We start from the raw sequence: 16,377 nt of genomic DNA, 5'->3' as shown, positions 1-16,377 counted from the left end.
TGCATGTTTCAGTATAGCTCAGTAAGTTCATAGTTCAGTAAGGCATGGATAAGCCTTCTGAATTGAATGAATTCTCTGTTTGCCTTCTAATAATTTCTTCCTAGTTAAATAAGCTGAACAAACTGTGTGAGTGAATAACAAAAAAGATAAGACTGTGTCTTTAGAAAAGGAGCTGTTACTTGCCCTAAACCAAAGACGATTTTCAGAACGAATTTTCTGGGTTTTGTTTTTGTGGTGTTTGGGGGGAGTTGTTGTTTGTTTGGGTTTTTTGTTTTTCATTATTGTGGACATTCACACAGATCTGCAAATAAACCATTTAGTTCTTCAAGGCATTATCAGAAATAAACTTTGGGGATGATTGTAGCAGCTATTTCTATTGCCACTGTCTAAACAAAAAGTGCAGTCCAGATGCACCTGAGGCACAGGTCCTTTACTTTGCTAAAAATCTGTTGTGGAACAGAAGAGGAAATATGATCTAATGGGTATATAAAAGACACACTGGTTCAGAGCCAATGCTCTTTTACAACCTTTCTCTGGTGTTGCAAGGTGACTTCATCCCAGACTGAGGAAGAGTTTAGCGTGGATATTCCTAACTCTCAACTGCCAAACTGTTTGAATTTACAAAGCTTATTTACGTATCTACAAACAGTAGATCACATGTTTGTGTATTTACCTAAATAAAGATGGTATTTTGGAGCATTAAAGTGAATTTAACAGTAGTGACCTTATTGAGCAGGGTAGGAAGCAGTGAGAAATGCTGAGAAGAGTCTATTTGAAATCTGGTCTTTTTCCTTGCTTTGGGTACCTAATGATTGACAAAATTAAATGCCTCTGGATTCACAGCTGGGATCTAGGTGCTGTGCTATGTGTAACATGCATGTGCCAAAACCAGCCAAACCTGTCAGGAGAAGCCTGAGACCTGCTCTGAGACTGCCTTAGCACAGTGACATCCAGCTCTGACAGGATGACTGCATTCTTCACTTAGGAAGTAGTAGCACACATAAACCCAAATTCATCCCTGTACAACCTCAAGAGCTTAGCCAGGAGCCTAGCCACCCTAGGCTTGCTCTGTGAACAAACAGCAGTAGTCAGTCACTTCTAAAAAGCAATTCAGATCTTCAGCAAGCTGACTGACTCTCTGGGAGAGCTCATCTCCACTTTAATAGGATATTAAGAAACTAAAATCCATACTTGTTCTTTAATGCCTGAAATTAGGTAGGTAAGTCCTCCAGGTGTCAAAAGACTTTCCTAACAAATGCTTTGGTGCAGATCTCATAAGTCACTTCCTCAGATTTAGGCAGAGTTTATTTACACAAGAGTTCTTCTGCTATCCCCTAGGCTGTCACCCCCTAAAATTTCTGTTCCCTAAACTGATATAATCTGGCAGAGGTAAGTAAAATCTGCATTGAAAATGATGCAGAGTAAGTCAGTCTCAAAACTGAACACTGGGAATCAAAACCACTCCAAATACAGAGAAATCCAAATGAAAGAAAAAACTCCCCATATTTCTTTATTACTCAGAAATGAGAGTAGTGGAAAAAATTTTTTTGCTCTGTATGTCTTCAGTTTAGAGGGGCATCATTCTTGTTCCTAATAAACTTACTTCTGTAGGAACTTCCTTCTCAGGATTCACAACATAATAGAGAACTTAGATTGAATAAAATATTTATAGAACTCTGCTAAAATAAGTAGCACTGTTTTGCTCAGAAATCTCAGGTACCTTTCCATTCTGTTTCACTTCTGGTAAAGTTATTATAGAGGAGTAGCAGAGATGTACTGCCAGAGAGTATCAGCTCATTCCAGGGATGTGGTGGGAGCCAGTGGGACCAGAGCTGGTGATGGGGAGCTGGACGCCTCCCAGGGCAGCGTCCTGCCTCTGAGCCAGAGAAGGGGCTCTGGGGAGGTAGGAGATCATCCAGTGCACAGTGGGTGGCGTGGGCCCTCTATCAGGACACAACACGGCTGAGGATGGATTTTCCCACAATCTCTTCCCCTGGACTATGCTGAAGTAGTACATACTGAAAAGAGAATTGACAGGCCAATAGTGATCATCTTCACTATTCTAAAAGGATAAGCCCACTTGTTTGCTCTTTTTTTCAGCATGCTTTTTACACAGATTCAGTGCAAGCAATGCATATAGTATCATTTTTCAGAAATTACCATAGAGGGAGGAAAACAGACAACAGGTATGTTATATGATACATATGATTGATATGAAATAGAAATAGGTAAGTCAAAAGTCTGAAGCTGATTAAAGACTTGACATTAGTAATTTCTAATTTTATTTTAACAGCATTAGGTTAACATCTTCCCATTTTAAGGTAGGTTAAGTCCTATAAACAAGTTTATAAGAGATGTGTTTATTATCTTTAAAATAAAGTGAATAAAATGGCAGATAAAATTACTTCCTCAGTTTCTTTGAGGCTTGATACAGTCCATAATACAGTGATATGGACAGTCCATAATAATAAATTCCAGGTAGTCCATAATAATAAAATTTGAGCTGTCACTATGACAAAACACTGCGAGGGCAGAGTAGGGCAACCCCTTGTGTATGTCCCTGCAACCAAGACTAGAGGCTATACAGTTGAGGATATATCAGCACACATTTCCAAGACAGAAGTAGAACTTGGAAGCCAACAAAGTGAATTACAGCTTCATTAAGATGTTTTGAAGCAGTGTATATTACATTTCCCAAACCTTCAGTACCTTGAAGCCTAATCCAAAATCCACTGAACTCAATGTAGAAACTGAAATTTATTTTGCAAGGTTTTTGGATCAGAGTCCAGGTTCCATCTATTCTTAACTCTTCATTTTAATGAATGTCTATCCATAGCTTCATAAAAGGTACCAATTGGACCGCATATCCTAGGAGAAGCTGAAAAACTGGATGAGAAATGAAACCTTGTCATTCTTCCATGTATGTAATTTTCTAAATAGACAATGAGAAAAGTGCAATTATCTACAGTGCATCAATCCAACCACTGCTTCTTCCACTTCCCCCAAATCAATTTGCCCATGCCTAATATCTCAATTCATAAACCTTCAAATGCACACCACAGAGAGGAAACTGGTTCCTCTAATAAATATCTCCTGTAAGCCAATGGGATCAGCACATCTCAAATGAAACCAAATACAAAAGCATTCATGATCAACTGTTTGAGAGAAAATGTTTAGAAAAACATTTGATCTTTTTTAAACAGATCACTCATCACTAATGTATTTCTGGACATAGAAAGATAAAATGTGCAACTATGTAAATATCTCTATAATCAGAGTAGTTACAGAAGAAGAGTGAAATATTCACACAGGTGGAAACGGTAATGCCTCTTCCTTCAATATACTGCAATATTATATGGCTGATATTAAATTAACATCTAGCTGTTCTCCACTCCCCAGTGTTCTATTACAGGTTCACCTATAAGCCTTGCTGTGTATAATTTGGGGTTACTGAGATGTTATATTGTAGAGTATTTATTACTTCAACTGAACTTTTTCTTCCCAGGTAGTGATATAGAAACATAGAACCATAGAATGGTTTGGGTTGGAAGGGACCTTGAAGACCATCTGGTTCCAACCCCCGTGCCATGGGCAGGGACACCTTCCACTAGACCAGGTTGCTCAAAACCCCATCCAGCCTGGCCTTGAACACTGCCAGGGATGGGGCATCCACAACCTCTCTGGGCAACCTCTTCCAGTGCCTCACCATACTCACAGTGAAGATCTTCCTTACATCTAATCTAAATCTACCCTCTATCAGTTTAAAGCCATTATCCCTCATCCTGTCATTACATTCCCTATTAAAGAGTCCCTCCCCATCTTTCCTGTAAGCCCCCTTTAAGTACTGGAAGGCTGCTATCCAGTCTCCCTGGAGCCTTCTCTTCTCAAGGGTGAACAACACCAACTCTTTCAGCCTGTCTTCATAGAAGAGGTGCTCCAGCCCTCTAATCATCTTCATGGCCCTTCTCTGGACCTGCTCCAACAGGTCCATATCCTTCTTACGTTGAGGGCCCCAGAGCTGAATGCAGTACTCCAGGTGGGGTCTCATGAGAGTGGAGTGGAAGGGGAGAATCACCTCCCTTGACCTGCTGGCCACGCTTCTTTTGATGAAGCCCAAGATGCAATTGGCTTTCTGGGCTGCAAGCACACATTGCTGGGTCACGTTGAGCTTCTTGTCAACCAACACCCCCAAGTCCTTCTCCTCAGGGCTGCTCTCAATCCATTCTCTGCCCAGCCTGTATTTGTGCTTGGGATTGCCCCAACCCATGTGCAGGACCTTGCACTTGGCCTTGTTGAACTTCATGAGGTTTGCACGGGCCCACCTCTCAAGTCTGTCAGGGTCCCTCTGGATGGCATCCCTTCCCTCCAGCATGTCGACCACACCACACAGCTTGGTGATGTCGGCAAACTTGCTGAGGGTGCACTCGATCCCACTGTCCGTGTCCCTGACAAAGATGTTAAACAGCACTAGTCCCAGGACCAATCCCTGAGGAACACCACTCGTCACTGCTCTCCACTTGGACATCGAGCCGTTGACAGCAACGCTTTGAGTGCAACCATCCCACCAATTCCTTATCCATTGAGTGGTCCACCCATCAAATCCATGTCTCTCCAATTTAGAGACAAGGCTGTTGTGCAGGACAGTGTCAAACGCTTTGCACAAGTGCAAGTAGAAGATGTCAGTCACTCTTCCCTTATCCATCAATGCTGTAACCTCATCATAGAAGGCCACCAAATTTGTCAGGCACAATTTGCCCTTAGTGAAGCCATGGTGGCTGTCACCAATCACGTCCTTATTTTCCATGTGCCCTAGCACAGTTTCCAGAGGATCTGCTCCATGGTCTTGCCAGGTACAGAGGTGAGACTGACTGGCCTGTAGTTCCCTGGGCCTTCCCTTTCCCTCCTTTTTAAAAATAGGGGTTATGTTTCCCCTTTTCCAGTCAGTGGGAACTTCCCTGGACTGCCACGACTTCTCAAGTATGATGGATAGTCACTTAGCCACTTTGTCCACAGGTTCCCTCAGGACTCTCAGGTGCACCTCATCAGGTCCCATGTACTTGTGTACTTTCAGGTTCCTTAGATGGTCTCAAACTTGATCTTCTCCTACGGTGGGTGGTTTTTCATTCTCCCAGTCCCCGCCTTTGCCTTCTGCAACCTGGGCAGTGTGGCTGGAGCACTCGCCAGTGAAGACTGAGGCAAAAAAGTCATTGAGTACCTCAGCCTTCTCCATGCCCTGGGTAACAAGGTCTCCCTTCCATGTGTGCAGGTGAGGGAGTTTTTGGGTATTTGGCCATGGGCTGTGAGTCCACTATGGACTGCACTTGGAACCAGCTATCTAACTCCTTCTCAGCCTTTCTGATGCTATGCAGCCTTCTCACCACCTCCTGCAGCTCGGCCACCTGCTGCAGGAGGTCCTCCACCTGGGCACACCTTTTACAGGCAGGTCTGCTGCCTGTCCCTGCCCCAGGAGCAAGGTCTAGGCACTTTCTGCAGTCTGAGGTCTGCGCTGCAGCCTCTGCTTTCAGCAGCATATAAATAAGGCCATCATTGCTGTTTCCAGTAAGTTACATTATGTTCTCACATTTCTTTTATATATCTAGGCCATATTAAGAACTTGAATAACATAAGAGGCAAGCAAGTGAGTTTATACCATAACAGCCTACAAAGACTCACATCAGAAAATTAAAACAAAAACAAAATTATGAATTGTAATGTTGGGATAGAAGGCTGCAGAACAGATTTTACCTGACAAATTAGTCCTTGGTCCAAGCTCAGATCTGACGTGTAAATAAGTTTAAAGGAGAAAAAAGTGATGTAAATTACATCTTCTCTCACTCTCTCAGCCCATAAATATGCCAGCCTACCCTCTCACAACCTAACAACTAGTATGGAAATATTATCCATACCATTCCCCTTTTGGTTCCTTGCCTGTTGCATTTATTTTGAAACACTGTAAATATAGTGAGAAAAAAATGACATGGAAGCAAAATTATGCATAATTCTAGTCTAACTCTACCCTTTCTCTTGAAACTCAGCTTAATTATTTTCTTTTTGTGAAACTATTACACAGTGTAAAACTTAAGCATTAACAACTGTGAAGTTTACATAATTCTCACAGTTCCCAGTCAGTGTGCAAAGAACTGGTACATTGTCATTTCAGAGTCAGGAAAATATTTCACTGTCCATAAAGAATGTGATAAATATTATAAAGAAAGCAAATACTATTATAATATCTATGAATTACCTCTAAGTAAAACTAAGTCAATAATTCCTTCCTCCCCTCCCCATAAACTCTTTGACTTTGTTACTCATCCAAAAAATATAAATACTAACTTCCAATGCAACATTCACAGCTCTGCACTTTAGTGTGTGCACACAAACATTCCCTCTTATAATTTTCTTTTGTGGGTGATTTATCAGATGTCTATACTACAAGCATTTTGCCAGTATAGACAAGTAAAACTTTATCTGACACCACCAAAAACTTTTTTGAGAGCTGCATGTTATGACCCACCCTAAGTTTCCCCCACTCCTCAGTGAAACTCCCTGTGTTGACAAAACAGCTTTTATCTGCATAGCTAAGTTAATTAGTGATTACAATTGTTCATAACCCCCAGCAAAATATACTTGAAGTCTGTATTATAGGCAAGTTTCAGGGGGTTTTATCATAGCTGTAAGATTTCTTTTGTGTCCCCATGGCTCTTCAGAACTAGAAAAGAACAGCAGTCTTCCCCCCCCAAACACAGCAAAATCTTGTCAGCAATCAATCTGGAGCCTGTGTAACTAGCAGCAGGTTAATAGGTGACTGGTCCTTAGCTGATGCTCAAACAGTAATTTGTAGCATGTGTCAAAAGTTACACAGGTATCAGCATATAAAATACCAGTTACTCTTATTTTACATAGTCTAACTTTAGAGACCATTATCTTTCCCATGTAAACCCAGTGAAGGCAGGGAAGATTTAATAAACCTTCACCTCAGTGACTTGTGCTGTTGCTTTTCTGTTAGCAAAGGCATAGCTGCAGCTCAGATCTAATAGCTATTCTGAGTTTTGCAGCCTCTAGAGCCTTGAGACTTAAAGATTGCTCCTCTCCTGGCTTGTCTCCTTTAAATATGCAAGTGCATAAAATATGTCCATAAAATATCTCCATAAAATATGCAAGTGCAGACCAAGCTTTAGATAATAAAGGACTCCCCTCAAGTAAACCTGAAATAGCAACTATCCGTATCTAAGTAGCACACAATGGATTCTAGCCCCCTCCCCTAACACCTCATTTGATCATGCTTTGATCAGAACCAAAGTTCACAGGAACGTTTTCAACTCCTACAAGTACAGTTGGAACAGTTGCAATAACTGCCTTTGCTCTAGGGGTAGTTCTAGAATACTGGAAAAAAGATTTTGTTCAGTGGTGAAACCAAAACATTACTTCAGTTTGGAGTGTTTATAACAGTCCAAATAACTGTTACAAGTTTACAAGGTACAGCTATAGGTATTTTTTCTGTTTTTCTTTTAAAGCCTAGAAAGCAAAACATTTCATTAGAAAGTGTTAAAATGAAATATTTAAAATTTCCCAGATTACCCTAAACACATAATGTGGTGAAACTGACTGAAGTTCACAACATGTTTCAGAGTCACTGATTGCATTTTCTGCCAAAAAAAAAAAAAAAAAAAAAGCATCAATGTTTTGGCCAAAATATTTCACTTCAGTTTATTTACAATCTTCTTCAACTCTGATGAGCTCAGCTATCAGATGATATACGTGTGGAAAACATCTTTTCCATGATGCAAGCCTCCTACACAGGTTTAGAAACTTGTTCTTAGAAATCTTATAAGTGCTATCTTTAATGCTTGAGTGCTTCTGTGACCTTCTACCTCAATCGCTAGATTCGGAATTGTTTATTTGCAAAGTGCAGGGTATTCCAGCTAAAATTCATCCTAGTGATACCTGCCTTTTCCTAGCTGGTTTCTAACATCCTAGTCAGTCTTGCTATGATGTGTTCTTTATCTAGCCAGTAAATCCATGACTCATTACAGTAATAATACTGTTGTTGGGGTTTTTTTAGGAATAAAAACCTAATATTAAGCTGTTCAATTATATTTAGTGTAAATATTTTCTGAAACCTCAAACCCACACATTTCACATGCAGAATCATTATGCATCATTTAAATAAGAAAATAATCAATCCAATTTTAAACGTTTGTGCCTTGAGATATGAAGTAACACAATTGACCTTTCCTTGGCTCCTTATTGACCTGACATTTAGGGACTTTTTTACCCATTTTAATTCTTGCTCACTGTCTTGGGTTTATGTGTCAAGGTTTTGGTAGCAGGGGGGCTGCAAGGCTGGTTTCTGTGAGAAGATGCCAGAAGCTGCCGCACACGTCTGACAGAGCCAGTTCCAGCCAGCTCCAAGAGGGACCCACCAGTGGCCGAAGCTGAGCCCATCAGCTACAGTAGTGGCACTTCTGTGACAACATGTTTAAGAAGGCATACAAAACACTGTGCAAAGCAGCCTGGGGAGAGGAGTGAGAATGTGTGAGCAAAACAACCCTGCAGACCCCAAGGTCAGTGAAGAAGTAGAGGCAGGAGGTGCTCCAGGCACCGGAGCAGAGATTCCCCTGCAGCCTGTGGTGAAGACCACGGTGAGGCAGGCTGTCCCCTGCAGCCCAGGGAGGTCCACAGTGGAGCAGATCTCCACCTGCAGCCCAGGGAGGACCCCACACTGGGGCAAGTGGTTATACCCTGAAGGAAGCTGTGACCCCATGGGAGTGACCATGTTAGAGCAGGCTCCTGACAGGACCTGTGACCCCATGAGAGAGGAGGCCAAGCTGGAGCAGGCTTCTGGCAGGACTTGTGGCCCTATGGGAAACCCACACAGGAGCAGTCCATTCCTGGAGGACTGCACCCCATGGAAAGGACCAATGTTGGAGCAGTTCATGAAGAACAGCAGCCCATGGGAAGGTGCCACATTAGAGAAGTTCGTGAAGGACTGTCTCCTGTGGGTGGCACCCCACGCTGGAGCAGGGAAAGAGAGTGAGGAGGAAGGAGCGGCAGAGACAACATGTGATGAACTGACCACAACCCCCATTCCCCGTCCCCCTGTGCCACTGAGGGAAGGAGGAAGAGACATCAGGAGTGAAGCTGAGCCTAGGAGGAAGGAAGGTGTTTTTAGATTTGTTCTTATTTCTCATTATCCTACTCTGATTTTGATTGACAGTAACTTAAATTAATTTCCACAAGTTGAGTCTGGTTTGCCTGTGATGGTAATTGGTAAGCGATCTCCCTAGCCTTATCTCAACCTATGACCTTTTAATTGTATTTTTCTCTCCCTGTGTTACTGATGGAGGGGGAGCAATAAAGTGGCTTGTGTGGGCACCTGGCAACCAGCCAAGGTCAATCCACCACAATCACTCTCTGCCTCTCTAATCTACAAATTTGGTATTCCTTCCTACCTGGCGCTAATGCATCAAGATGAGGGAAGAGTACAGCCTTCTTTTGGTTAGCATAGGCCACTGCTGGAGGAATTCTTTGATTCTAGTATAAATCCCAACATACTAAGGAAAGCCAAAAATTAATTACTGAATTATTTCTACTTCCTCGGTATCAGCAGTAACTACCAGGCTGCAGGGAAAAAAAAAGTACTAAAAGCAGCATAAACCTATGATTTTTTAATTTTTATTTGAATGATCCTGGCTATTTTGCTCAGTCATAAGTGGGGGACAAGAGGTAGTTTAAAATATATGTTTATCAGATATCAGAGTCTCGCTGGCACCTCAGAGGATTTATGAGGCATGTTAGCATCTTGATGTCAGTGGAGCTGAGGCAGACACTTTGGCATTTAGGGAATTAAACAGCTTGGCTCAAAATTTAAATTTTAATATGTAGAGCATTTGCAGCTATTAGGACTGGGTGTGTCAGGATGATAGTTCTGAACACAAAGTGCCTAAATTGAGTAATATCCTCTTCAGGTATGTAACACTTCATCTACATTAGCCGTGAGATGACCTGTACTGAAAGCAACTTGAAGCTTCATGTGCTCACAATGCCCAGGTCCAGTTTACCCACACTGACCAGTACCAACCACAGACACCCACTGGTGCCATTCACCTTTGTGGCTGCCATCAAAGCCTTCTCCAGAGCCATCAGGATTGTCTCATTGTCCTGATATTGGCATCTATGCAAAACTCTTGTATTATCAGTGTAAGAAAGTTTGAAAGACCCCTTCATGTCAGAGAAAAACAAGCATGTTTTGCCTTGGTATTCTCACTACTTCAGCCTGAACCCAGGTCATGGAAGAACCTTGAGACCAGTAGATTTTAGACTAGATATTCATTAAAATATGGTTTAGGAATAGCATAAGATATTTCTTTAGGTCTCTCACCATCAGTTTAACTCCCGGGTTTACGAGTATAGGACATAATCTAAAGCACAGAAAATCTTAACTCAAGCACAGCTGAGCTTTGCCTCTATGAAGACTGAGTAAAAGACTTTTAGTGTTTCAAGGAGAAAAAGCCAACACAAGAAGTAAGACTTGCCATAATAGATCAGATCACCCATCTTTTTGCTCTGTTATCTAGTTCTCTGACTGTAAATTTGTCCAGATATATTAGAAGTTTGGAAGAAACGGGAAAAAAAAAAAAATCCAACCCCTTTGCGCATGAATGAAAACTACCTATACTTCCTTATCTCTGTAGGCAGTTTTTGCATCCTAAAACATGAGTAAATTTTTTTTTTTTTTTTTTTAAATCACCCATTTTAGTGGTACTCCAAAAGTATTGGAAAACAGGCAGAAAAATATGTAAGACAGATAAAAGAATAGATAGAAAGTAATTTTGATTCTATGCAATTTTTACTTTCTTTATTCTATAAACCCTTTCCTGAGATGAGACGATGATCCCGCTTGGTTAACCATGTCTGAAGTCAGTTAGCTGTTTGGTTATACAGCAGCATTATAGGATTAGAATTAGGATTAGCATATAATTGTTCAAAAAAGCATGAAATCCTTTCCATAGCTGTGGTTTAGAAAAGCCTTGTATGCCCTGTTATTGTCTGTGTTCTTTTGTGCATTTTCCTAAAGTGGGATTTGGAATTCAGGAAGCTTAAGAAGCTTGCTTTTTTTTTTTTTTTTTCCCCATTTTATTTTTTTTATTAAGAAGCTTGCTTTTCTGCATTGTTTTTCCTCTATAGAAACACCGCTTTGAGCAACAAATGACAAAGCACTTCAGAAGAGGGAATAAGTGATCTTCTAGAGAATGAACAAACAATTCAAAGTGAAGAAACATCTGGGAAAAGAGGAAACAGAAGATGTTGGTTCCTTAGACATCTTTGGCATTAGCTACACTCAACATATTCCATTCTGAAACCAAAGGAATCTATTGCATTTGCTAGGTTGTCCTAAAGAGTTAGGAAAAAGGCTTACAAAATCAGTGATGTAAAGACTGTAAATCTCAATTGCTTTATTCTTCATCCTGTAGTCCCCAGTCCTAACCCTGACTCAAGGACATAGTGGAATGGTGATGGGTTTTCCTCCTATGAGAATAGGCTAATTAGGCCTAGTGAGGAAAAACTGACATGGGAAGGTGACATTGGTTTTGTGAGTTTTAATGCCATAGAAGGAGGCTGCAATTAGCATTATAGCACTTTAAGTCATTTGTTAACTTTGTAGAATTTGTTTAGGCCGTTATCTAACACCTGGACACTGGAATGGTTAGGAAAGCTAATGCAAAGCCACTACAGCCTAAATCAATGTGCGTAAGTTAAAATGTGTAATAGTCCTTGCATTTGTTATCATTCAGGATCAACGTGTTGTTTAGTCCTGCAGAGATCTTTTAATTTCTGAATGCAAGTATAAGGTACTTATGTAGATTAACTTTGGACTTTAAAGTTTTTCTGAATGTCTTCATGTAGACAAACCCATAGTTGACTTGTGTGCATGGCTACTCCTCCTTTAATACAGTAGGATTCAAACTGAAGTAACATTTCAAAATTTAGCCAAATAAGAAAATACCATTTATTAATTAAATCAACTGTTTATAAAGTGAAAAACAGGAGGCTACTGTTTTTCTTTCTAGTGCTTTCTGTAAAAACCTTTGTATTCTCATTCTTTGTTTCAGCTTCCATTGTTTTTAGATTTTGGAGAATTTTCTCCTTTCAGCCAAAAAATTAATTTCACCAATGCAGCATCAGCAAGCCATTACATACCTGCTAGTATTAAATGACTGTGGCTATTTATAAGCAAGAATGCAGAAGTTTTAATCTAGTTAATAATTAAAGTGTCCTTAACATTTCTTGACTTTTTAACTCTTTATTATCATTCACAGCCACATCACCTTTCATACATCTTTAAACATTTTAAGAGATTATGATGCCTGCATTGTATCTCACTCAAGAAGCTGCAGTGGACAGTCAGAGTTCAGCAGAAATCTATTTTTCAGGATATACACATGCCACTTCAATTAATCTCCAGTGGAAACATACAAAACAATCTTCAGGTCCTGATTTTGGTTACCAGAAATTTTGCCATTGTTTTAGATATTGTTATCCAGGGGTTTTTACTTGCATACACTACTCATTTCATGTTTTTTCTTCTCCCTTTCTCCAGTGTTTTAAGTACTTTGAGACAGAGAACTATTTCTGCTCAGTAATGTTAGCACAGACACCCGCAGCCTTGATTTAAGGAGCAAATGGAACACAGCGAAGGTGTCTGCCCTACAGTTAGCCATGGCAAAGTGACACCCTGAGCCAGCAGCACCAGGTTACACAGGACATGCAGGGCTGGGAAAGCAGCCCCAAGTGTATTTTGAGGTCTAGTGCCTGGCTGTACAGCTGCAACACTGTTACAAAAGCAATGCTGTTCTGCCACAAAAACCTATGTACCCTATAGGGTTGGTTAGCATGATGATCAGCTGGAAGTGCAGCTGAGAAGCTGGAAAGAAGCAGTGATACCAAGCTCACTTAATCCCTTTGAGAAATTTTTACAGTGCATAGCCTAGTTTGGGTCCAAAATAAGAGATCCAAGGAAATGCAATGGAAGCAAAGTAACATTAAAATACCCATTAATGGTACTACAATATACCTCTAGTATTTTCCACCTTCTAAAAACCCTATTGTTCTACCTAAAAATATATAGCATAAAAATAACGCTAGCTTCTCTCCCTTCTTAACAATGTAGTTGCTTGTTATGTTCAGTTTTGTCTGAAAGTGCTGAATAGTCTTCTCAGAGTCCTCCAAATCTCAACTGTATTCTGTCTGATTCCCTACAACTTCATTTCAGTTCTTTCTGCATCAACTTCAGTTTTCTTCTAGATCAGAAGAGAAACGGCAGTAGCATGCAGCCCAAAATACAACAGGGGTTACAACTTTGGGGAAATCTTCCTCTATTTGAAAAAAACAGGAGAAAAATATTTAGTCACTAGAAGACATCTTCTCTTTAGATTTTATAATCCATTTTTCCCTCACCTGAACCAGAGTGTGATTGAGGTACATGAGGAGAAAGTACAACCTAGGAGCAGAGTTAGTTGTGGTGACTATACCAGCACAGTAAACTCCTTTTCCTTCCCTCAGTTTCCCCACCCCACCACACACTTTCACTGTCAGCAGTCTTTTGCAAAGACTTTGATGACAAAGAATGTCTGCTCTGATGCAGCTGGTGATGTTGAGAGGAGGATGCTGAGATTTCTTTGTTCTTCTGATAAATTCCTATAGCTAAGGCAGTTCTTTACAATGTTGTCATCTGCAGCTGACTCCCTATTCTCCTTCCAAATCTGTTTTTTCTTATTCTTTTGCTATTCTGTGACCAGTAAAGATTTGAACCATAGAAGTAGCATGTAGCTTACTCAGGTGTTACCCCTGTAGGCAAAGTACCAGGTGTCTACAAAGGGCCGTGCCCCATTCTCTGATACATAAGATATTCCAAGCCTTTCATCTGAAACATGCAATGAGAGCACTTGGTTCTTGTATGTTGCTTTGCTGTCTACATTAATAATGAAGTCCTGGTTTATTATGCTTAGTTTGTGGATTGCCATAGTTCAAGGTCTACCTCTGTGTATTATCTTTCAGTATATGAAAAAGGAACCATTGGGTTCACTTAGAAAACAAAACTCAAGTATATTGACTTAACCTTGCATACCCATGGTGACAGAGGTATGTAAGAAAAATAAATTTACTATTAATTCAAAGAAATACATTCTTAGCTAAGGAAATATCATTATGAGACTCAATAAATTTATAATTTTATTGAGCTACCTCAAAAGCTTAGCGTTTTGATATTCTGCATAAGTACAGAATTTCACACATACAGAGTGGCACATATACCCCTGCACATGTCATTCTATCCAAGAATTTTATTAGTCTTCCAATTGTGAAATAACCTAGATCAGTTTAACCATTTAAACCTGTTTTACTATAGATGGTATATGTCACATAAGAAAAAAGGTATGTGCACTTTCTTTTTCAGTAATTTACTAGGACTGCTTTATATGTTTAGTGGTGCAACTGTATTGTAATGTATTTAGTCAATAGTCAAAAATGGATACCATCACAACTATACAAATCAATGTTCTAGGTCAAGTTTTTAGCAGTTTGACAAAAACGAATTCTAGATAGCATCCTTCTCCTTGGTCATTATGATTGACCTTCATATGAAAATAATCAGAACATAAGTATTACTTTCTTCTTTTAACAGAGGGATAAAGACCTTGATTACATCACTGACAGCATCTTCCATAGTGTCTGCTATGTCACAGAAGTGTAGAACCACTTTTCTTCAGACAGACTAAAGAAGTCTATATAGGCAGAGCACACTGTACTTACACAGAGGTAAAGGATACAAGCAACACAGCAGACCACTTGCATCCTATGCGAGATAACCAATCTATTTCCCTGTATTCCTTTCAAGTATACACACACAGAGTATAGCACAGCCACCTCTAAACTTCTTGAAAACTTTATCTAGTGGGGAAAATAAACATGCAAAACACTGCATCCAGTTCCACCCCCCTCCTCATTCTCTAGGGTAAACTCTGCCATCTCATTTCTCCTTGCTCCTACCTCAGCCACCTTCTTTGCCACTCCAGAGATCCAGATACTCTGGCTGACCTAGTTCTGGACTGGACCTGACCTCTGTAGCCTCCCCTCTGGTCGTTGCTCAGGCAGTACTTATCTGTTCAACAGTGCCTTACCAAGGCATGCATTCTCCCCTTGAGAACCACTGATATTCTGTGTTGGTTTACAGTGGTAGAATGTCAATCAGACTGGGGGTGGAACAGCTTCTAGTATGTATGTTCACCCAGCCTTGTGTAACAATGTAGACCTTTGAGTGTCTCTTAATTCTGGAGTTAAATAAGTTGTTCCATGATATACAGCTAGTAGGTAGAGAAGCCATAATTAGAAAGTAGGTAGCATGATTTCTGCCTAACTAACTGTTGCATGTTTTTACCACACAACCTGGAACTCTTCTTCCCATCAGATAAGATGTCTCCTCATGGCTCTGTGACATCTCATGTCCCCTAGACATACGGCAGAGACAACAGCATGTTGTTATTAACCAGTGCATACAGCATAGATAAAATAGACTTAAAACTGGGGAAAATAACCTGCCATTTCTGTATTGATCTGAAAAATCCAGAGTATTAATTTTTTGAAAGATTAATCTTACCTAGACACTTCCTAAATTTCTAGAAGGCATGGATTCCATAAAATATGGATGGTTCAAGTAACATCAATGTTCCACAATCTGATCTCAAATCCAGATATAAGAGCCTTCCTGGAGATTATTAAAACAATATTTTGATTGAAAGATGAGATTAACCAAAATTTTAGAGAATCAAAAATTTTCTGATAAAGGTATTTTTTCTTCCTAGGAATTTTGATTTTTTTTTTCTATACAGTTTAATTCGCTATTGTTATATCATCTTATCAAACAAATGCTCAAATTCACACTCTTATTTAGATCCCTAGTACTTATTCATTTTACCACGATATTGTCTTTAAGTCCTTTTATTAAATAGGAGGATTTCCAGCTAATGTATAAGCACATCTAGTTTGTTATTTTCCCAAGTGTCTGGAAGCTTAGATTCAGTCTGATCTTCAGATCTGAAGTTTGAACTGATTTTCAGTATCATGAGGTTAACTGAATGCACTAGTTAGCTCTTGCAGAAATTTGGAAATGTCCAGTAGAACTACTTTTTCTGAAAATTAGTCACCTTTTTTTCTGATGTGGCTTTCAGAGAGCAAATAGACCTTCTGCTAAAGCTATTGACTTGTGATACTGACTGTTTTTCATAAACTATGATAAAAGAAGTAGTCATACCAAATGCAAATGTTTGCAACATTTCCGAGGCTTAGCATAGCTAAAGAGGCTCTGCATAGAACAAGCTG

General features: G+C 40.0%; 1 long non-coding RNA gene across 1 annotated transcript in view; it reads right to left on the bottom strand.

Annotated features, from left to right (window-relative positions):
- Window positions 1-16,377, bottom strand: part of LOC138685444 (uncharacterized) — an 80,551-nt gene that overhangs the window by 17,478 nt on the left and 46,696 nt on the right. The window lies entirely within an intron of this gene.

Source organism: Haliaeetus albicilla, chromosome 5 (genome assembly GCF_947461875.1).
Source record: "Haliaeetus albicilla chromosome 5, bHalAlb1.1, whole genome shotgun sequence".
NCBI lineage: Eukaryota > Metazoa > Chordata > Aves > Accipitriformes > Accipitridae > Haliaeetus > Haliaeetus albicilla.
The sequence above is the reverse complement of the archived record's forward strand: the minus strand, read 5'-3'. Positions and strand labels throughout refer to the sequence as shown.